The following is a 22,647-nucleotide window of genomic DNA, read 5'->3' as shown; positions in this document are numbered from 1 at the left end:
TGACAAGGGGTTAATTTCCAATGTATATAAATGGCACATACAGTCAATAACAAAAAAAATAACCCCGAACAACCCAGTCAAAAACGAGCAAAAGACCTGAACAGACGTTTCTCCAAAGAAGACGCACAACGGCCAACAGGCACATGAGAAGAGGTTCAATGTTGCTGATTATTAGAGAAATGCGAGTCAAAACTGCCACGTGGTGTTGGCACCTCACACTGGTCAGAAGGGCCATCATCAAAAAGTCCACAGATGACAAATGCAGGAGAGGCTGTGGAGAAAAGGGAGCCCTCCTGCCCTGCTGGTGGGGATGCAAATCGGTGCAGCCACTGTAGAAAACAGAATGGGAGTTCCTTAAAAAAAAAAAAGACTTACCATATGATCCAGCAATCCCATTCCTGGGCATGTGTGCAGAAAAGACGAAACTCTAATTCAAAAAGAGTCGTGCACCCCAGTGTTCACAGCAGCACACTTTACAATAGCCTAGATATGGAAGCAACCTGAGTGTCCATCAACAGATGGCTGGCTAAAGAAGATGCAGTGTACATACACACGACGGAATATCACTCAGCCATAAAAAGAATGAACTAATGCTATTTGCAGCAACATGGATGGACCTGGAGAATATTATGCTTAGTGAAATAAGTCAGACAGAGAAAGACAAACACCAAGCGATATCACTTATATGTGGAATCTAACAAATAATGCAAATGAATTTATTCACAAAACAGAAACAGACTCACAGAAAAGACACAGTTACCAAAGGGGAAAGGGGAGGGGGAGGGGCAAATTGGGGAACTGGAACTAACAGACACACACCACTGTACGTAAAACAGATGAACAACCAAGACTCACTGTGTAGCACAGGGAGCCACGTTCACTGCCTTACAGTGGATGCAGGGGTTATCTTACGCATGGATACCTACAGTGCGGAAGGATCTGAAAACAAAAGTGCAACCGAACCGCGTTGCTGTGAGCCTGAAACTAATGCGATATTGTAAACCAACTATATTTCAATAAAAAAGAAAAAAAGCGTGTGTCCACTTTATGCACAGACTTATGGGGCATATCAATTAACACTGAGCAAATGATAGACAAGAATTAGCCAGTTCGTTCAAACACGGCTCCTTCCGCTGTCTATCCAATTACCCTGAGGTCAAGTGCTGTGTCTGAATTTGAGGTAAAGTCTGACCTATGTCCTTATGACATATGACCTCTGCCCTCCTGCAGACCCAGAGAGATTCCGGGCGAGGGGTCGACCCTGCCCTAACCTCTGGAACGTCCAGGACACACTTGCCGCCCAACATGCACACTCCAAGCAGTGAGCTCACCCAAGAAAACATGAGCTGCGTTTTCAAAAGAGATTTTACATTCACTTTTAGAAACACCATTGTCTTATGATCTCTTTCTGTGTCTCCTTGTCTTTTTTGTGAAGAAAGTCCTTCACATTTGCAATGAATTCTGCACCACGGAGCGCCTGGTCTCAGGTGCCGCCCACGGCCCCGGGCTCCCCGCACGCATCAGAGCTCTGGACCGACACCTTCTCCTTGGTCTGGAAGGAGCAGCTTCTCTTCCCTCAAAGGGCCTGATCATGGATCTCCTGTTCCTTGCAGCCAACTACCCACTCACAGCCACAGCCCAGGACGTCTGCCGTCCAGCCTCACGCGGGACGGCGCCATCTCAAGGTGCCTCTGTCAGTTCCGGGGAGGGAACTGCCCACAGAGTCTGTGATCATGTTTCTCCAGGGTCTGACCAAGCCATGAGACGAATGTTCATCCGAGCCACTGGCCTGCAGAAATGCTTCCAATGAGCTGTATTTTAATGTTAGCCCCGCTGATTTGTTAAATGTAACGGCCGAACAAGCAGCAACCACACAGAACCCTCCACCGTGTTTCGCCCAGAAACGTTCAGAACGTTGTCTCACACCCCACTGAGGGTCTCGAGCACAGGACACCCACCCACCGCGGGGTAGTTCTTTTAGAGTTTAGTTCTGGTGAGAGGATTTTTTGCCGGGGGAGGAAAAAAAAAAAAGGACAGAAAGCATGTTGCTCCTTCACAGTGTCTGCAGCTATTCGAATGGCTTGGATTTTCCTCCACCCTTTGGACACCAGGAAGCTCGCCGCCAGGCGTGAGGCTCCCCTGCGTGCCCGCGCGGCGCGTGGGGCTGGGGGCTCAGACTACAACCCCCACCAACAGTCTGTTTCTGCTTCACACTTGGCGGCCTGGCTTCTCTTGTCACCACTTGTCGTCTTACTCCCTGCCCCTCACACTGTCCACGACATGAGCTGGGGTGGCTACGGAGGTGCGTCACCACAGGTGTGGGAGCAACAATGGCCTGGCTTTTTTTTTTGTAGGACAGAAACACAAGTAAGTTTGGTCAAGAAAGATCAAGCAATGCCATCGTCACAGGCCGGGCGACAGGACCGCAGCATCGCGCACACGGTCTGGAGAGTGGCAGACGCGCTCACCGGGTCCGCCCGGCTCACCCCTTCCCTGGACGCCCGCGGAGGAGCCGGGGAGTGGAGACATGTTCTCTCAGGCCAAACGGGTGTGTGAGGACGCGCGTGTGCGGCCGGGCGGCGGTCACTTACCTAGGAGGGAGAGAAAGGGGAGCTCATTAGCTGAGTCTAGCACCCTCCTTGTTTGGTTCCCCAACGACATGCACAGGTGGACCACTGGTTACGATGACCAATCCAGTGCCCTGTGTTATTATTATTATTATTATTTTAGTTGAAGTATCACCAGTTACAATGTGGAAGCTTCTGGTGCACAGCACCGTGTCTCAGCCACACACACACACGCGCGCCTGCACCACGCCACACTTCCCAGAACGCACTCCTCTGACTGCTCTTAGGGTCTCATGACAGCGGTCGGGTGGCCAGGTCGGGCGTCTGCGGGCCGGGGGTCGCGGCTCACAGGCGTTGAGATGCAGCAGGCCCCGGGGGCGGCGGGTCTCCTGACCTCCCAGCCAGGCCCCTTTCCCAGGGCATCACTCACCTAGGAAGCCATTCCTAACTGACCTCTCAGTGTCCGCGCAGGTAGCCAGGTACATGCCAGCAACCTGTGGCCTTTCCCAAGAAAGCCGTATTCCGAGCGTCCCCAGCTCCCCGGGCCCCTTTCCCACCGGTTTGTTACTGCTCCTCTGCACAGAGGCCGGGTGTAATGAGGTATTGCCTGTATCACCTTAAGCTGCAGGCTTACAGGGCCCACGGAGGACACTGATTCTGTGAGGCCCTAAACATGGATACGGAGAAGCGGTTTGAGCGAAGGTGCCGGGCCCCCTCCCGGCTCTGGTTCTGCTGCGGCTCAGACCACAAGCAGAAACGGCCCCACAGGGCTCGAGAAAGGCCACCGCTCAGGCGCTGTGCAGGAAAGACCTTGGGGATCACGGATCGTCCATGGATCCGTGGGGCTCGCTCTCCCACCGCAGCAGGGACACTCCGGGGTCCAGCTGCCGTGTGTGTGGGAGCAGCACGCTCAGTGCCCAGCCGCAAGGGAGCTCAACGTTCCAGGGCCTTGCGAACAGCGAGTCTGCCTTTCCCGTCTCCAAACCAAGAGTTCACGGGGATGCCAGCACTTGCCCGTGTCGGGGCCTCGTCCCCGGGCTGTGCCGCTCTCAGGTTGGTTTGGGACTCGGGGCCACGGGGCTGCAGGACAGGTGCCTGTTGGACCAATGACGCTCGGAGCACACAACTTACAAGGATGAAATATTAACATTTATAGAAAATGCCTCCACCCAAAGCTACAGAGACCGTGCCAGGTGGTCCTCCTCGGCACTGCAGTGTCCTTTCATGACACTTGCGCAGGCCTCTCCTCGCCACGTCTCCCGGGAAAGAACACGAACTGCGGAACGCAGTCACTTCCCTGCTCCCGGGTCTCTCCCCCTTCACGAGTGGACGGGGACATGGAAGCCCTCTCAAGGCCGCTTTGTCATGGCCTGAGATGGGCCTGAAGCCCAGGACAGACGCCGAGCAGAGCGGGGGGCCTCCCTTTCCCTCCACCCCGAAATCCAGGAGTTTTAGTGAGCAAGTACCGCGCCCAGGCTCTGCTCCCAAACAGCGCGCTCGTTCACAAGGCGGCTCCAAAAGCGAGCGCGAGGAGCGCCCCTACAACCTGTAATTGTCTCGAAGGCCCTCCTCTGCTCCCCTCCTGTCTTATCACGACTGCATGTCCTGTTACAGCTTTAATTCTCATTGCTGGGCGCAGCCCACAGTGCTACACGGCAGTGATGTGAATGGATCACCGACACCCCTCCCCCACGCCGAAGCCGAAGGAGGGCCCCCAGCCGGGAGACCCCCCATAGTGACGAGGGTGCCCTGGTGGTGCCCGAGAGGAAGGTGATCCTCCTCCCATTGACAGCCATTGTCATGGCAGCAAAAGCCATCACCAAACCAATAATGATAGTTATAACGGCCCAGGCGACGACGCGGTGACACTTGAGACGAGCCTGGCGCTCTCCTACACCCTCGTACGGGTGCCCTGTGGACCCCCGCCCACCCTTGGAGCAGACAGCATTGTCACCCCCCATCTGGGATGAGCACACGAGGTTCAGAGTCCCGGGGGGGCCAGGATTAATCGGAGGCGTCTGGCTCAGGGCCTCAGTGAATTCAGAGCCCCTGCCCACAGGGGTCCATCACTGCCCCTGAGCCTCACTTAAAAGCAGTCCCCCACGGGGAGAGCGGGGCGAGGAGACTCAAGTGCGGATGCAGACAGAACACGTCCAGAGAACGTGGGTTCCGTGAGCAAATGCCGGCTCCTTTACTGGCGGTTAATCCTGTTCGACGCATGCGTTTCGTCCACAGCCTGACGTGTCCGTCTTCTGAAGAAGGTGGCAGCCGGGGGACGAACACAGAATTCACGGAGCAGGAGCAACGCCAGCTGTCGACGGGTTCCCTTGTCTCCAGTGCTCCGTGACCCCAAACTGATGCCTTTGACTTGGTGTCTCTTAGGAAAATTCTTAACTGCTGTGTAATAAAATCTATTAGTGGGTAATTCAACTTCTCCCACATAGAGATTTTCGCAGACACAGAATGTTTTAGAAGAAGTATTCTCTCACACATATTTTTATTAAAAAGCCTGGTACCAAACATCTCTCTCCTTAAAACAAAATTACTACCTGCAAGGAAACAGCTGTCTCTGAAAGGCAGGAAGGGAAAGGGGCTTCCAACCGTGCCCCCCTGTGCTTCACGGTGAGCCGTCTGTGAAGCAAGGGACAGCAATGCACCTGCTAAATGACAAAACCCCAAATATAAAGACTCATTTGCAGGTTTCCTTCGTGGCAGCATGGGATTCGCTAAGTCTCTTCAAGGTTTATAGGTTTTGGTGATTCGCACACAGCACGTGAGGGCGGAGATGGAGATTTCGTTACCAAGTTTAGAAAAAATAAGGAAGATGAAGGCAGCTTTTACACAGAGCTTCTCTCAACCTTCAGGATGAACAGAAGCACTGGTTCTGTCGTCCCCAGGACTGGCAGGGTCTCCTGCACAGAGCAGGGGCCGTCCCAGTGCACCCGCGCGCCAGTGGGCTCCTGGATTCAGTTACACGAACGAGCTGCAATCCAATGGCTACTTCCCTTCCAGCCCGCGTCTCGTCCAGCAACTTAGCTGGTGAACCATCTCAGCACCACAAACCTGGAGTCTCATGTCAGTAGCTTTTTGGGCCTTGCTTCGCGGGGAGACCCCGAGGGCCACAGAGGACCATGTAGCGGGACCTGAGGGGCTGCCTCCCGCCCCGCAGTCCATTTGACTGGGGTGCCCTGGGCTGAGTGGGGCCCCACTTATTGGAGTGCAGGCTTTGGAAGGGGGACCAACCTCATGGGGTGGCCGTGGGAGGTTGCCACGACTCTCGGCCGCAGGTCATCCCCCAAGAAGGCTGGGAGGAGGCAGGCTCACTGGGGGAGGGGCGGAGAGTGGAGGAGGCGGAAGGGGAGGTGGAGGAGGGGACGGGGGAGGGAAGGAAAGACCCAGCCAGACGGGACCGGACCGCAAGTCTCTCTGTCACCCAGCTCCGAGGGTGGAGCAGGAAGCCATCACCTCGTGGTGGATGCCCTGCGGGACCACCACTTGGAGGCAGTCACAGGGGCTCCATGCTGTACCCCCGCGTCTGCCGCCGCCTCTGCCGTCACAGAGAAGCCACAGCGCACAGGGTTCTGGCCACAGAGGCGCCTCCTGTGGCAGCTCGTCTGTGCTCAATTTCCAACTAATTTCTCAGAAACATTTTTATGGGCCAACAGAGGCAGTGACCCATGCCGGGGAAGATTGCTCCGTAAGAGGGAAAAATTCAGAGAAGCTAAAGGTTACTCCTGAGCATCACCCAGGAGAGGGGAGATCAGATCGATGGACGAGTGGGTGCAGCCCATCTGGAGGGTCCACACGGAGCGCACGCTGCTGGTATGGGGTGGGCTCGCCCTCGGCCTCTCCTAGGAAAAGGTCAAGAGAGAGAAAAATCCATTCTGGTGAATTTCCAGGGAAGTCCCTGAGCTGAATCTAAATGGGTTTGAGTGTTTGGCCCGAGACTCAGAATAAACTTACTTGCTTCATTTAATCCTGTCTGCTCCATTCTTCTCCCCTATCTGGGCTGAGATCCAGGCCTTGGGCAACCAACCTGGGCTGACCACCGCCAGTGCTCAATGCCGGAAATGGTGCTCCATCCCTGCCCGTCAGAGCCCCGGCTGCTTTCCTGCCCCACCCATGCCGGCCACGATTCTCAGGTCTCCCCAGCATGGCACTCGGGGGGTCTGCTCCCACGGAGCCCTCAGCTGCTTCACCCCATCTCTGTAACTGTGGACCCCCAAAGGGGCGTTCCCTGCCACTCAGTTTAAAGTAGCCCCTCCCTGGGTGTGAAGAGAAAGGAACCCTCCTACACTGTTGGTGGGAATGTAATTTGGTGCAGCCACTACGGAAAACAGCATGGAGTTTCCTCAAAAACTAAAAATAGAGTTACCATATAATCCTGCATCCTACTTCAGGGCGTACATCTGGGGGAAACTCTAACTCAGAAAGACACACGCACCTCAGTGTTCACAGCAACACTATGTGCAACAGTCAAGACACGGCAGCCACCTGCGTGTCCATGGACAGATGGCTGGATAAAGCAGATGTGGTGCGTGCATGCGCGCACACACACGTGCATGTGCGCGTGTGCGAAATGAAATACTACTCAGCCATGAAAAAGAATGAGACAATGCCACCTGCAGCAACATGGATGCACCTAGAAATTATCATATTAAGTGAAGCCAGTCAGAGAAAGACAAATATCACACAATATCACTTATATGTGGAATCTAAAAAATGATACAAAGAAACTTATTTACAAACTGGAAATAGACTCACAGACACAGGCAGCAAACTATGGTTACCAGAGGGGAAAGGGGTCAGGGGAGGGATAAATTAGGAGTTTGGGATTAACATATACACACTAATATATAAAAGACAGATGAACAGCAAGGGCCTACTGCACAGCACAGGGAACTGCATTCAGCAGCTTGTAATGAATAGCCTGTAATGGACAAGAACCTGGAGAAGGGTATATATACACATAACCGGGGCGCTGCGCTGCGCACCTGAAACCAACACAACATTGTAAATCAACTATGCTTCAATAAAAATAAAATAATTAAAAAGTAAAGTAGGCCCCCGTCCCATCCATCTACCAACAGTTCATGTCTTTACAGGACTTCTTGTCTCCGGATATTGATGTTGTGTGTTGACTTGTGCACGACCCGCCTGCCATCCCCAGACTGGGGGAGCCGCTCGAGGACAGCGCCTCATCTGACCTTCACCAGGCAGTCCCCAGTCTCGATGCCACTGGCAGACAGTGGGCGGCCACTTGTCTGAAAGCACCTCCAACTGGGAACCCAAAAACTCACAAGGAAGCTCCCCTACACCAATTCCACCAACACCACTGACAAAACAGAGGAGATACACGCACATAGGGTCAAACTAACAGAGCAAAGATGGCAGACTTGTGTGAAAACTCCCCGCAGGAGAGTTTTCTAGTCTTCAAGCCCGAGTCACAGTTCTGGTGCATCTTTAATATTCTGCCCACTACAGAAACCCCACACGAGACACGGCCACATGTATCGCTCTGTGTTGTCCCTCCTTCTATCGGCACCAGGAGTCGCACACGTGCGGCTCAGAACTCCTGTCCTGCGAGGGGTTTGGGGTGGGAGTGCTGGACGTCCACCTTGGAGAGCCAGTGATGAGCACCCGGGCCCAACTGCTGTCCTCATAGTGACCCGGGGGGCCGGGAAGGCTGGTCTGAGCAGCCGCGGCCCCACTTGCCACACAGGAAACTCCTGGAAACCCACGGGCTCCCTCTGGGCTCGTCCTGCAGATGCACACACTCGGGTGAGGATGCTTTGCGGCAACACGCAGTTGGTTACGCCGTGCGACATATGCTGCGCTGCGACGGAGTCAGCGATAAAATGACATGTGATTCTTCCATAAGGCACTTCACTCCCAAGGATCTGCGGCAGCAGGAGTCTGGTGAACAGCCACCCGTGCACGGCTTCCAGTGAGTCAAGTGCCTCCTGAGTGTGGCCACACAAATCTTCCACGGATTGTCCATTGTTGGGCAATTAAAGTGCAATCAACCATCCTGATAGCACCTGGGTGATCCTGAAAGCCACTTTACCTTTCTTTTGCGATTCAGGGAGTGTTTTAAGAGCCCTGCAGTGGGTTGTCGCATGGCGGCGGTGTAGCCACATGCTGGGGGCATGAAGGAGCCCCCTCAGCCAGCGCACAGGAGGGGCCTCTGCAGACGCAAAGCCTGCAGTCACGTAAACAGGTCTAGTAATGATACCAAGAAAAGGTGTTGAAAAGAAAGATTCGGGAACTTTCAGTGCGCTTAGCGCTGGGTGATGATGACAGCCGGCCCACGTTGCTCCTTCTAGACCAGACAGTGTCCGCCCTGCCGGCCCCGGGTTCTTCCTCCTAAAGGCTTGTCTCCTGGAACGTGCTGTCCTCTGCCGGCCCCGCGCACAGCACTCCTGACGCATCACTGGTGAGTGAACCTGCATCAGGCGCACCTCGCACCCGGATGGGACACGGGGAGCGAGAATGACAGCTCCGAGTCTGGTCCTCCTGGTGAGAGCCGGGCACGGAAGGGTCCCCGGAGCCCAGGTCCAGCTGCGATTGGAGCCCATTCCACCTGGCCGCAGGTGTGCCCGGCAACGACGTGACAGGAAGAGGAATGCTTACTGGATCAGCACAGGGGAATCTGCCAGCAGGCAACGCCCACTTTAGAGGGACCAATTAAAGGGAAACTCCACTCACTCTTCTTTAAAACCGCTACGATTCCAAAACGGCAGCCCCTGTCAACAGGCCAACAGCACTTGGTCTTAAAAAGAGGAAGCACCCGGGCAGGAGGGCAAGAGGGCCCTTCGCTGGGCTGTGTTGCCTGGGGCCAGTTCACTGCCCTGGGCCCACTCGACCTGGTGGTCCTAGGTCCCTCCTGACCTGCCTCCTCTCTCAGTGGTGTCTGCCAGAAATCTGGCAGCGGATCCAGAAAAAGACCGCCAGAGCGCCCCCAGCATCCTCCCGTTCCCGTCTGTGTCCAAGTCTAGACCCCGAGGGGGAGGCGGCAGCCCGCGATCCAATCCAGGCTCACAGTGGAGACGGGTGCACTCCGACCGCCACCGGGCTCCAGCATCCCAGCTGTGCTGGAATCTACAGACCAGCACCTCGTGGCACAGGAGCGTCCCCAGACCCCCAGGAAGCAGGTGACCGGAAGTGCCCATCCTGCATCTCAGGACGGCTCCACGAGGGGACAGCCCCTTCACCCCTGCGCCAGAAGACAGATGTCACCCGAATCACAGCCCCCACTAGCTCTATCAGACATCTGTCCGTCCCCCTAGCCCCCCGTCAATTCACCTTACTGGGGGAACATCAGAGGTGAGTGGCAGCCCTCAGAATAATCCGTCCCTGAACATCTCCCCCTGCATGTTAGTAACAAGAGCTCAACGTTTCATTTTTTCCTTTTGGATGTGAAACGTGTATGGTATGAAATGCAAAAATCCTAGGTGTGACCAAGGCAGGCACTTGTGTAAGGCAGCCCCCCTGTCAAGACAGCGAACATGGCCACTGTCCCCAGAGTCCTCTCACTGCCTGCTCCCACTCCCACCACTGCCAGAGAGAAGCACTCAGAGGGCTTTTCCAAACCGTCGATTAATGTGGCCTCCCCTACAATGTCGCATAAATGGAACTGTACGCGGAGCACGTGCGAGCCTCTTTTCACCTTGCCCGCCCCGGCACTCACCGCGTGGCTGCCCGTGTGGGCAGCTGGCCCCTCCCAGCCGCCGAACAGAATTCCACGGGGTGGGTGTGCCTGTTCGCGGTCGGTCACCTGGGCTTTTCTGGCCTGGGGTCCCCCGTGCACACTCTGGTACAAGTCTGTCACTTCCCTGAGACAACACCTGGGGAAGCTGAACTGAGGGGCGAGTGTGGGCCTGATTTCCTTCTTTATGACAAATCACGTGACTCTTGTCTACCAGGAATTTGTGAGCTAAAACAGCAGTTCTCAGACTGGGCCCATCTGCCCGGATTCCTGGGCCCTCCACCTGCTGACTTAGAGTCTCCCTGTGAGGGGTCCAAGGGAGCTGTATTTTGCAGAATTTTCCCAATAAGGCTGATGAGTGGACACGTTTGGAGGCCACTGGCCGTTTAGCTGGGATTGGGCTCTGACTCCGAGACCAGCTGGACTGGGGTCCAGAAGCACGCTGCTCAACCACCCTGCACGCACGAGGACTTAGCGCCTGACCTCGAAGCCCAGAGCGCACCAGCTGTCAGAACCAAGCGACCCGTCCACTCGGCCCCGGGCAAGAACCCGGCTCAGCTCCGGCAGCGACGACGGGCCGCTGGTGCTCAGCCCCGGGGAGCGCGGACGGGCAAGGCAAGCTTAGTGACAAGGTTAAAGCTACTCTGTCACAACTTCATTTATCAAGCGAGTCACCCCTCTGCTGTGCTGGGTCCCCCGGGGGCTGTCTGCACCCCCAGGAGAGGCGGGGAGCTCCGGGGAGTGACGCCTGCCAGGCACTCGGAGACCCGCCGGCAGGGCTGCGCTGTTCTGGACGAGCGCGATGAGACGTGGCGCCCGGCGGGGAGGCCGCAGGGGAGGGCAGGGGACCCCAGGCCTCCGCACAAGGACCTGGAGCCTCCTTCCGGGTAAGCCTCCTCTGCTCACCATCTCCAAGCCCGCACGGGGCTGGAACCACACACAGACTGCTCCTGTGCTCAGGGCGGAGCCACTGTGAGTCCCAGTTCAGCTGCAAAGCAGACTGGCGAGTTGACAAGTCCTCACCGGGTGGACCTGGCAGCGGGGGGACCCAGATGTCGGGCTTTGATAGGCGCAGTCTGAGGACGAGCGTTTCAAGTTAGATTTCTGGCTGGAAAATCAAGGGTCCTGGGCCTGTTAACCTGCCGGAAGGCGGCCTCGTTAGCTGGCATCTCATTTCCCCCCGAGGCTCGTTCCGGGAGGAGCGGGGGAGAGCAGCGTCACAAAAGCAGCTGTTTGGGGGGCAAGTGAGACACACGCTCTCTGGGGCTGTCTCCCTGAGACCTTGCTCCTGTTTCTTCAGGGGCTGAAGCTTGTGGTACTGGTGGAAGGAATGAGGCCCCACGATTGAGGCCAAGTAATTAAACACAGACATTTACGTCCGGCTCAGAACGATTCATGAACAGACACCTGTCGAAAAGCAGCAGGCGAGTTCTTCCCCGACGTCCCCCCTGCCCCTCACCTTCCTGGGCATCCTCTCACCCTCAAGCCTCCTCGTCCTCCAGGCCACGAGTGACGGAAACACCTCCTCCCCGGGGACGCAAGGAAGCCCAGCAAGCAGGCGTCTTAGCAGCTCCCTCTGCGTCTGAGGCCAGGTCCGGCCCCTCGCTCCAGCCCGCCCGCCTCCCAGCTCCAGCATCTCCCTCGTGTGCCCTCCTGGGGACCCTGCAGGTGCCCACATGTTCACAGGGCCCCAGACACACTCGCCATCTTTCCTGTCCCGACACCCCCGCTGGCCCTGACCTGTCCCCCCCACCCCCGGCACCACTGTGCCAGCAAATGCCACCTGGGCACGAACAGCCAGACGCCGAGCCCCCGGGGTTTCTCCCCAGGAACCGGGCCGGGACGTGGCAATTCCATCTCCAAACGCGCCTTAAGCCCACCCGCTAGTCTCCGTCCCATGGTGTCTACACCCACCACCTAAGCGGACACCGCAGTCTGACTCGGCGGCTCCTTGGGCTCAAAAGGCCACAACCTAAGGTAAGAGGCACGATCCCTCTCGGGGCTCACAGGGCCCCAGGGGGTGTGGCCCCTGTCGCCCTCCCCCCCTTCAGGCTTCAGACCTCCCTCCAAACATGCCTACTGCCCGCCTCAGGGCCCTGGCACGTGCTGTGCTCGCTTGATCTCCTGAGCTCTGAGTAACACACGCCCCACGCCCCTCCTTCCTGGAGGCCCCTCCGTAGAGAGGGGCTCCCGGCCTCCCCTCCCCAGGAAACGAGCCCCCGTCACACATTTCCCAAGCATCTCTCTTCTTGCACAGCATCTCCACATCTACCTATTTCTTCCCTCATGGAATGACTTATTTGTAGTCTCTCCTCTGCGTGTGAACAGAGTAAGAGGCAGTCACTCCCTTGAAGCACCTACAGTGCTCCGGGGAATAAAACGCGGATCTTAGAAAGCAGATTATCAGCTGAGGCAGCGTAATGTGAGCAGCTATTTCTAACAACAGCTGAAGTCATAATGGGGCACGTGGTCGTCTTTGTCTCTGTTAGATCGTGGTCATTAGAGTTGTACGTTCACCTCGCAGCTGGAACCTGACGCACCTTCTCAACCGTGGTACCCGGGGGGGCAGAGTGGGGTCCCGGCAGGGCATCAGGACTCGTCCCCGGGACTGGACAATGGCATCAAGTGACTGTGAGTCCCGAGATGCTCCTGGCCCCCACCCACCCCCTTGGTCCTCACCCCGGCGGCAGGCAGGGACTCATCACACCCCAGGGCTCCCACACCCGGGCCCCAGGGCTGCTGTGCAGACATGTCTGTTTGTTGCTCCACGGTGCCCAGGTGCGTTAAGTTTACAGCAGGGTATGTGGTAGGAGAGAGAATGAAAGAACGCAGCGAGCCAGACATGCTGCCTTCAGCTGAGTTTCTTTTCTGCGGTTTACGGACTCCTCTGGCTCACAAGATCTCAGAGATGAAGAGCACTGCTCGCCACGGAGGCCAGCACTTGGCCCTCCCTTTGGAAGAAGGCACACCCCGGCTTTCTGGCACTCAGACCCACAGAGAATTATTTAAGTGAGTGGGCTGATGGCTCCGTAGGTTTGTCGGTCAAGGCGTAGACGGAGGAAGCGTGTGTGAGCTCCATGCTGATTCCCTCTGATCAGGGGAGAACCCAGAGGAACGTAGGGCCCACAACAGAGAGGAAAGCAATTCAGCGACTGCTCCCAGGGACCTCGGCCAGCAGGCGAGGGGATGTCGTCTGAAACCTGCACTTGGCAGGTGGTGGGAGGAACAGGGCCCACCCTGGGCCCCGGGGCACGGACAGCTGCCCGGCCCCCGATCGGTAGTGGTGTGCAGGCAGCGCCAACTCATTCAACAGCTTCCCTGCTCTGTGCAAGAGGCAGGAGTATCCTTGGCCCTCGTCACAAAGCAGCTTCACTGAGGCCACAGGGGTGTCGACGAGCCCTCCCACTGGGATCCTGCACATCCCGGGCTCACACCTGGGCCACGTCTGGCAGCCTGTTGTGCAGAATCCGTCCTCTGCGATCAGCCTCCCCCTCTGCACATCCTGGGGACCCGACACCGTCCCTGGCAGAGCAGACGGGCCCCGCACGCGTTTGTTGATTGAATCTATAAATTGGCAAGAGTCCTGGCGTGCTAGCCTGCAACCTCCTTCACAACGGGGGACGTTCTGGGCGAGACTTTGGGGCTGCGACTCACGTGCCAGAGACAGGGGCGCTGGAGAGCAGGGTGAGAGAGGGGGGCAGGCTTCCCTGTCACCCTACAGTTACATGGAAACAGTAAAGTGAATACACTTCTCTCTCCGGGAGATCTTCAGGAGCCCGTCCCCGCCAACCACAACCCACAGCGAAACGGGTGCTGACTTCAGTTCTGAGGAACCAGCTCCTTTGCCAAAATCATCAAAATGGAGCCTGGCGTGCCAGTTCATTCCATGAAGTGAAACCAACCGCCTGCTGGAAAAGGATGAAATGCCTATTTCTTAGCAGGGACCTGGTCTACCATGTTAATTTTTCTCATCCTCAGTCCAGGTGCTGCCCAGCAGTCTCAGCCCCAGGAGAAAGCTCGGTCAGCTCCGTGCTCTGATCAGACCTGCTCTGAAAACGGAGGAGACGAGACAGGCTGCAGGAGGCAGTGTGGGGCAGTGGCGAGGACATGGGGCTCAGGTCCCGGCTGTGCCACAGGGCAAGTCGCCTACCCTCTCTGTACTTCAGGTGAAGGGTTGGAACAGCCCCTCTCCAAGGGCTGGTCTGAAGGGTCTGATGAGAATGGATGGACACCTTCCCAGGGTGCCCGCCAGGGTGGGTGCATGCAGCAAATACAGGCGACTGAAATTATCATGGACAGACTACGTGCAAAGCCAGCCCCGACTCCCGGGCTGCTTGTTACCTGGTTGTGGTGACAAAAGAAAGAGAAGCCAGAGGCTGCTAAGCATCCAAGGGGCAAGTTAGCAGAAGACAGACGGTGCTGAGGAAGTGGTGAGCAGGTGGACAAATGGTGGCAGGACTCCCCCTCCACCATGGACATTCTGAGGGCAGAAGTCCAGAGGAGCAAACACTGCCCTGTGACCTGGTCTTCAAAGGCTTCGCAGAGGAGGCAGGAGCTGAGTGGGTCTTAACTGTTAGTAGGATCTCAGGAAAGACCAGAGTGCACAATTTTGAGAAGGGCTGTTGGGGTGGAAGAGTAAAACCTGGTGGCAGGTTTCTGATTGGCGAGGAGGATGCAGTGGGCCTGCTGCGTGGTGCCAAGTCTGGGGAGGCCGGGGAGCCTGGTCACCTCAGGGCGGAGGTGCAGAGTGGGGATGTGGAGGCCGACTGTCAGCCATTCCCTCGCTGTCTGAGCCCCGGGCCTCAGTTTCCTCATCTGTAAAACAGGCTGATGATGGTGACGCATCTCACAGGGTGGCCAGGGAGGGTCCCACACTGTAAGTGCTGTATCCAGGCTGCTCTTGCTGTTGGTGTCCTCACATCAACCACGTGGACCACGGCCCATCCCCACCTGGAGCTGCGGTCAGGACGCTGTGCATACTGATCGTCTAGCTCTGGGTCACGTGACAGCACCTCCCCACTTGACGCAAACACTGATTGGCTGGCTCTGGGTCACACGGGTCACCTCACCATTTCCAGCCACACTGGGGCTGGGAGTCAGCTAAGCAACGTCCAGGCCCTGTGAGCGGAAGGGTGGCGAGGACCCGGAGAGGCCGCGTTGAGCAGGGCCTGGGACCCCGGGGGTAGAGATCAGCCCCTCTGCCCCTCCAGCCACCAGAAGGCACCACCGGCGCTCTGACTGCGATCTGTGCGGTTAGACCGAGTGTTTTCCTGAGCATCTCCTTATGAATAAAAGAAGCGCAAACTGGAGACAGACATGCACAAATATTTTGAGAAATGCTGGTACGAGTGCATTTCAGCATCGTTCCGCTGCCAGCTCTCCGATAACACCTGGCGTTTTCAGGGCCCTCCAGAAATCGCTCCTCTGTTAATCTGCTTTTTGCAGAACATGCGGCAGGCACAGGGAATTTGAGCAACTTGAATAAGCAGGAGCGGCGGGGCCAAAGCAGGCAGGATTCCAGGGGCTCAAAAGCAATGGGCACAGCTTCCCCAAAACTGAAGCCACAGGCCTTTTGCTTGGGACCAGCCACCAGGATCCCGAGAGAGAGAAGGACAGAGAGTCGGAGGAGAGAAACGGGAAGCCATGGATGTGGAGGACCTGCACAAAAATACCATGAGACACCGCATGAGTAAACACTTACGAGCATTTTACTGTATTTGAAAAGCATTTGCTGAAGCTGTTTGGCTCCTGGGGAGGAAGAGAGCAGATTTTGCTGCTCTTGTTTACACACAGAGATGCACAAAGAACTGGAGTGAGAGACGATCTACGCCTTCCTTTAGCTTGTCACTGCGTTTCCAGCACCGCGTGAGCCCTCCGTGCTGCCGTTTGCGCCCGCAGCCAGCACCCTGCAGCCTAGACGCGTGCTTCAGGAAGGAGGCGTCTTCCACAGAACGATGTGGGTTTTGCTCACTCCAGCCTTGCACTCTCTCTGAGGAGATGCCTGCTGTATACATCTGGAATGTTACCGTGATCCACGTGTGTCAGTGCACAGACGGCAGACGGGGTTTAAAGAGAGGCATCTCCTTTAGATGTGATGAGGAAGATAGAGCTGGGAATTTGACAACCACTGCATATCGTGCTGGAACCGTGAGTTTCAATTTGTACGTCCCTTCATGGTTTTCAGAGCATTTTCATAAGAAAATGTGGACTAAGGGTTTTCCATCTCAACCCTGTCCCTCCACATTTTAGGCCACATCACTCCCTGCTGTGGGGCTTCCTGGGCGTCGTAGGATGTTTAGCAGAGTCCCTGGGCTCCACCCACCAGATTCCAGGAGCATCCTGCTGCCCCACCCCAGCTGTGACAACGAAAAACACCTCTAAACCTTGCCAAGTGTTCCCTAGGGCGCAGATTTTTGGTTGAGAATGACAGGTGTAGAGATTTGGTATCGAGAGACTTGAGTTCTAGATGGTCATGGCCGCACTGTGATCTCTGGCCAAGTTACTCAGACTGTGAGCACCTGGGTTCATCCATCTGGGAAACAGGCACAAAGCTGCCCGCCCCCCGCCCTGCCCCCACAGAAGCTGTCTGACAGCCAAGTGGACAAACCAGGGTGAGCACGCCTGAGATGGACAGGAGCATCTGAGATGCGTTTCTTCATTATTCTGAACCCACGTATGGGCTGAACGTGCAGGGTTAGCCCCAGGGTACAGCCAGACGTGCTGAGGTGCAGAGAAGGGCACGAACTCCTTAAATTCAAACAACAAGCAGGCTCGTAATTCTGGTTTTCTGACCTCTCGGGGGAGCAGGGATGGAAAGCCAGTGGCCAGGTAGAGAAGTTCTCCTTTGCCCCCACGGCACCACCTGGACCTGCGTGCAGGACGTCCTGGGGATGTGAACTCAGAACAGCTCCCTGCTGGCCTCCACAAGACTCCAGCCTCCCTGCCTCCACCTCAGCCTCCTTCACCTTTATCACCCTGGCACTCATCAACCACCACGATTTGATCATGACGTGGATTTCTTGTTCCTGGGAAGAGTGGGAATTGGCCCCTCTGAGATCTCCAACGGATGTTGCTAATTCTGCATCTGCTTGCTGGTCAGGAAGGAGGCTTCCTGAAGAGAGGGTAGCAGGGCCTGGACTGTCCCATCACCCACCTCGGATCAAAAAATCTGAACAAAGTATATGGACGATGGTGTTCAGACACGGGACACTAGGGCATGTGGGACTGTGATCCAGGGAGAGGGGAAGCACACAAGGTGAGCCCAGCAGTGCCCGGGTCACCGTCTGAAAAGAGTCTCCAGGCTGGGGCACAGAAGGGGAACCAGGCTGAGCCCAGGGGCCCCCTGAGTTGAGGAGATGGAGGTGAGGGTCTGGGACAGGGGAAGTGTTCAGAGATAGTAAGGCAGAGTATGGGGCGGGGAGAGAGAGAGGGGTGCCCAGAGATCAGCAGAGGGTTTCCTTCAGCCTTTAGCTGAACATGACCGGAGATCACATGTGGGGAAAAGTGACTCCGGTCTGGAAGAGCCACTTGGGAGCGTTAGAGGCAATAACACCTGGAACTCACATGCGGCTGGAAGTGGCTTGTGTCCCGTCAGCCAGCACGGATAGGCTTTCTAACTGATGGGACGTTGAAGAGACAACTCAGCAAAAAAGTGCCTCAGCGGTGGGACCCGCTTAGCCCTGGGCTAAGTACTGCTCTAGTCCCACCTTGCTCCGCTACAGAGCAAGGTCCTAAAGGGGCAAACTGTTTCCTAGTAACCTACCGGCATACCAGAACAAAGATCAAGGATACAGCAGGTGCACAAAGATGCCCACATCCACCAAGCCAACTTCACGATGGCCGGCATCCAGCAGGAAACAGCAGGCACACGAAGAAGCAGGAAAAGGCCCATAATGAGGAGAAAAAGCAACCAATAAAAGTATCAGGATGAGGGGTTAGTGGGCAAGGGCCTGAAGGGGTGGATGCTCGGGGGTGGAGGAGAGCACAGGTGTGTCAAGACACAGACGTGTCCCAAACCAAAGTTCTGTGGATGAAAACGGCAGCATCTGAGAGGAGAAACACCCTGGACGGATGCACAGCAGATCAGACGCTACAAGAGGAAACACTGCATTTGAAGAAAGACCAACAGAAAGCACCCAACATGAAATGCACAGGAGAAAAGAATGAGACCAGCAAAGAGCCAGCGAGCGGCGGGACCACTGAGTGGCCTGATCCACGCGCAGTTGGACTCTCCAAGGGAACAGAGGTATCTGAAGGAGTAACGACTGCAGTTTTCCACATTTGACTGAAAACTATAAATCCAGAGACTCCAGAAGCTCAACAAAACACCCCAAACAAAAGAAACGTCAAGTTGCTTAAAACCAGCGATAAAGAGAAAATCTCAAACGCAACCAGAGTGCGTGTGGGGGAGGGGGAGGGGGAGGGGGCATTCTGTACAGAACAAGAACTAAGAAGGCCTGCAGGTTGCTTGTCAGAAACGATGCAAGCCAGAGACCCCAGGGCCATGTTTCTAAAGACAAAAAACTGAAAACTGTCCACCTAGAATTCTATACCCAGCAAAAATACCTGTCAAAAATGGCAAAGGACTCTCTGAGAATACGAAAGCTGGAAGAATTCATCCCCGGCAGACATGCGTCACAATGAACATCACAGGGGGCCCCCCGGATGGACGGAAAGCACCGCCGGGTGGCAGTCCGGACCTACGCAAAGGGGAGGCGAGCCCCCAGAGCGGGAGGCGAAGAGACGGCCCTTCCAGTTTTATCTCTGCTAAGTGGTAGGTGAAACAGTTTATCTCCGTTATGCACTTATCACTTCACAGTGCTTTCCTGCTTCCATGTCTGCTGCATTCTCGTCTTTGACTCCTGAGTAGAGGAAAGTAACACATACTCAGTTTGTATCCTCAGCAGAAACACGGCGCCCAGCGCACACCGGGCGCTTAGGAAATGTCTGATGCAGTGCCGTACACTTGCTGCAGGCCACGTGCACGTCCTGGTGAACAGTAACAACGTGTACGTTACGTCACACCTGGATCGCCTGCTGGATGGCAGCTGGATTCCTCCCTGGGTACCCGTCACTCACACTGCTATGGACTTAAATGTGCATCCCCACAAATCCACACGCTGAAGCCCTAACCCCAGTGGTATTTGGAGGTGGGCCTTTGGGAGGTAATTCAGTTTAGATGAGGTCATGAGGGGTGCCCTCATGATGGGATTGGTGTCCTTACAAGAAGAGGAAGAGTCACCAGAGCTTCCTGTGTCTCCTTCGTGAGAACACAGCCAGAGTGTGGCCTTCTGCAAGCCAGGAAGACAGCTCTCACCAGGAAACCGAATCCACCGGCACCTTGGCCTTGGAATTCCCAGCCTTCGGGCCTGTGTGAAGTGACTGTCTGCTGTTTGAGCCCCCAGTCTAGGGTGTTCTGTTATAGCAGCCTGAACAGACTAAGACACAAGAAACCAGATCTTCTGTGGTCACAGTTGAGACAGAGTGGAGTAGCCATCACTCCAGTGTGTCCACCACTGTCCCCAAACCAAGGGCGACTTGGTAACTCGTTTTGAGGACAAACACCCATCCCTGGCCTGGCTGCCCGGACTTCTTGCCGTGGCGCAGACAACAGCTCCAACCCCCCCCCCCACCCAGGCGCTCTCCGGCACGCCGGGCTCGCCAAGCTTCCCCCGCGGTTGTTTTGGGAAGGGGTTTCCTGCGTGCTAAACGCAGGCAGCGTGGGACCCGCTGAGGGAGGAGGCTGATGGCTGAAACAGAGGCACCGGGTCAGCCTGCCAGTCCGCGCAAATCCCTCTCCTCAGTTCCACCCCCAAAGTCTCCAGCAGATCTTAAAAGACCAGGTGAGGGTCAACTTGGAAGTGCCGAACTTGAAATCCTGTTTTTATTTTTGTAACAGACTTCATTTTTTTAGAGAAGCTTTAGGTTCAGAGCAAAATTGAGCTGAAGGCACAAATTTCCCCCCCGCCCCCTGCCCCCCGCCCCCCTGCCCACCACGCACAGCCTTGGCCATTACGCACGTCGTCCCCCAGCAGAGGGGATGTTTCTTACAACTGATGAACCTGCGCTGACACATCATCACCAATGTCCACACTTCACACTGGGAGCCACCCTTGGGGTCCGTTCTGTGGGTTTGGATAAGTGTGTAGTGATTGTGTCCCTCACTGCAGTATCACACAGAGCAGTTCCTCTGCCCTAAAAGTCCCCCGTGCTCCACTCGTTCACCCCCCACCCCCAGCCTCTGTCTCCATAGTCTTGTCTTTTCCAGAATGTCTTACAGTTGGAACCACAACCTCTGTCGCCTTTTCAGACTGGTTTCTTTCACTCAGTAGTATGCATTTAAGGTTCCTGCATGTCTTTTCATGACTTGATAGCTCGTTTCTTTTTAGTGCTCAGTAATATTCCACTGCCTGGCTGGACCACTGTTTATTTATCCATCATTTAATGAACAATATCTTGGTTGCTTCCAACTTTCAGCGATTGTGAATGAAGTTGCCATAAACACCCACATGCAGGTTTTTGCGTGGACACACGTTTTAACTCCTTTGAGTAAATACCAAGGCGCGTGACTGCTGGGAATCCTGCTTTTGTATCAGAAACATTTCCCCAAGTGATGCGCATTCGATCTAACGGCCTTCCCTCCAGCATTCTTCTTTCTGAGGCCACTTGAAAAATGAAAGAAAACAGGCCAACGCTGGGTCCAGAGGCAATTTCTTTGGCGATGGGGCTGTTCCGTATCTGCCTTGTCCAGTACGGTAGCCACCTGTGGGACTGAGCACCTGAAGAGTGGCTAGTGTCACTGAGGAACTGGCCGCTTACTGTACTGCGCTTGAGTTAATTGCGATCTAAGTGGGGCTCAAGGCTCCCGTGTGGGGCAGTGCAGGCCTAGTGGCTGAGGTGAGTGCAGGTGGGGTGGAGGCTCTGCCCAGGGTAGGGCGCGGGTCTCTCGCCTGCCGGTTCCCCTGCCTCCCTTCACTCCCTCGGCCTCGGGACAGGGCAGACCTTCCTGCTCTCTGAAGCGCATTCCTCCTCTCGTCCGTCCCGAGGATGCCGTCCCTCACACGCCTGCCCTCCCGCGCCCACTCACTTCATTCCTGCTGTTGCTCAGCACAGTTCTCACAAGCACCTGTCGCTGGCACAGCTGCCTCCACCGCCGTCCTCTCCTGTCCTCCTCCCAGCAGCTTCGGGCACCTGCTTCCTCTCACGCTCTGCTTTGAACCCCGTGGAACCCAGGCTACGTCCCCAGCATCACAACAGAGCTACTCTGACAAAATTTGTGTTTGTGCAGAGCTGGTACTGGGAGGGTGGGCTGAGGAGTCCCTCACCGTCCAAGTCTCACTGTCCAGGTTACTGTATCTCCGAGCCTCAGCTTCCTCAGCTGTAAAATGGGGACAGTTATGGAACATAACCCATGGTGTGGCCGTGAGAATTAAATCTTTATGGTATAAATTTGTATATGTAAACACATGTGTCATGTCTATGTTTAGAAAAACCATATACACACCTCTATGTTTAGAGCATATGTTCAGAACACACACACACACACCCCTCCTAGATCAGTCTGGCAGGCAATGAATGTTCTGCGAATTTTCACTCTGACTTCTGTCTTCCCAAGGACAGAAACCAGGAGCCGTATCTTCACACTTTCCTGGCATTCTTCCTATTTCAAGGCTCCACACAGGACTGAAACTAACAAAACATTTGTGGAATAAGAACTCAAAGAGATGCCAACAAAATGTTAACCCACAAGTTGAAATTATATTTCACATGAAAATCGTGTGGTTGTTTTTTAACTCTGATTAATATTCCAGCAAAGACCCATTAATCAGAAACAGCACGTCTGGTGTTTTTATTACTATTATTAGTAGTCTCATTGTCCATCCAATAATGCTGTCAGTACTACTGTTCAGTGGTGACACACCCAGATCCCTTCTGTCATTAAGGCACACTCTCACTAAAAACAGAATTACCATATGGTCTAGCAATCCCCCTCCTGGGCATATATCCAGAGGAAGCTCTAATTCAAAAAGACACCTGCATCCCAGTGTTCACAGCAGTACTATATACAACAGCCAAGACAGGGAAACAACCTAAATGTCCATCAACACATGACTGGATAAAGAAGCTGTGGTATATTTATACAATGGAATACTACTCAGCCATAAAAAAGAATACAATAATGCCATTTGTAGCAACATGGATGGACCCGGAGATCATCATTCCAAGTGAAGTAAGTCAGACAGAGAAAGAAAAATTCCTATGACATCACTGATATGTGGAATCTTAAAAAAAAAAAAAGACACAAATGAACTTATTTACAAAACAGGAACAGACTCACAGACAGAAAACAAACTTATGGTTACCAGCGGTAAA

The sequence above is a fragment of the Vicugna pacos genome, chromosome 19 (genome assembly GCF_048564905.1).
Source record: "Vicugna pacos chromosome 19, VicPac4, whole genome shotgun sequence".
Taxonomy (NCBI): Eukaryota; Metazoa; Chordata; class Mammalia; order Artiodactyla; family Camelidae; genus Vicugna; species Vicugna pacos.
This window is presented reverse-complemented; position numbering follows the sequence as displayed.